We start from the raw sequence: 561 nt of genomic DNA, 5'->3' as shown, positions 1-561 counted from the left end.
AAATAAGGCGTTACGGCTAGTCACCTCACCCTGAGCTCTCTGCAGCGACAGCACCACCGCAACACAGATCCAAGTGCACCAAAGAAAAACACAAGAGATGAGCATTTGCGATCGGGTTTACCTTGGCTTATTTCGATGTGAGACCAGGTGTCTGTGCTCTGCTGAGGCACACAACGGGATTCTTCTTGCACAATCAGCATGGTTGCAATGGTCGTGCCCAAACACCAAAGCAGACGTATTCCCAGTTTTGGGCGATTCTGGACATGGCTTTGCACGTCACTGTCGGAAGAGCATTTCATCTCACTTGAAGCTTAGGCATACTCGTTATTATGTGGCCCAAGCAGTTGTCAACGCCAGTGAAGAATTAAAAATATCAGTTAATGGGCCATCCGCCACTAACGGTTGCTCAACATTACTGTTAGGCAAACATGGAAAAAAACCTGGTAAATGAAGGAAAAAAGGATGGAGGTTTTGAGGGGGGCTGCGGTGTACATTGTGCCACAGCCAATACATCAGTTCCTGCTTCAAAAACAAGCCACTCTGTTCTTTCAAGAACACAGT

This window comes from Dermacentor silvarum, chromosome 2 (genome assembly GCF_013339745.2).
Source record: "Dermacentor silvarum isolate Dsil-2018 chromosome 2, BIME_Dsil_1.4, whole genome shotgun sequence".
NCBI classification, from domain to species: Eukaryota; Metazoa; Arthropoda; class Arachnida; order Ixodida; family Ixodidae; genus Dermacentor; species Dermacentor silvarum.
Note: the sequence above shows the minus strand (reverse complement) of the source record.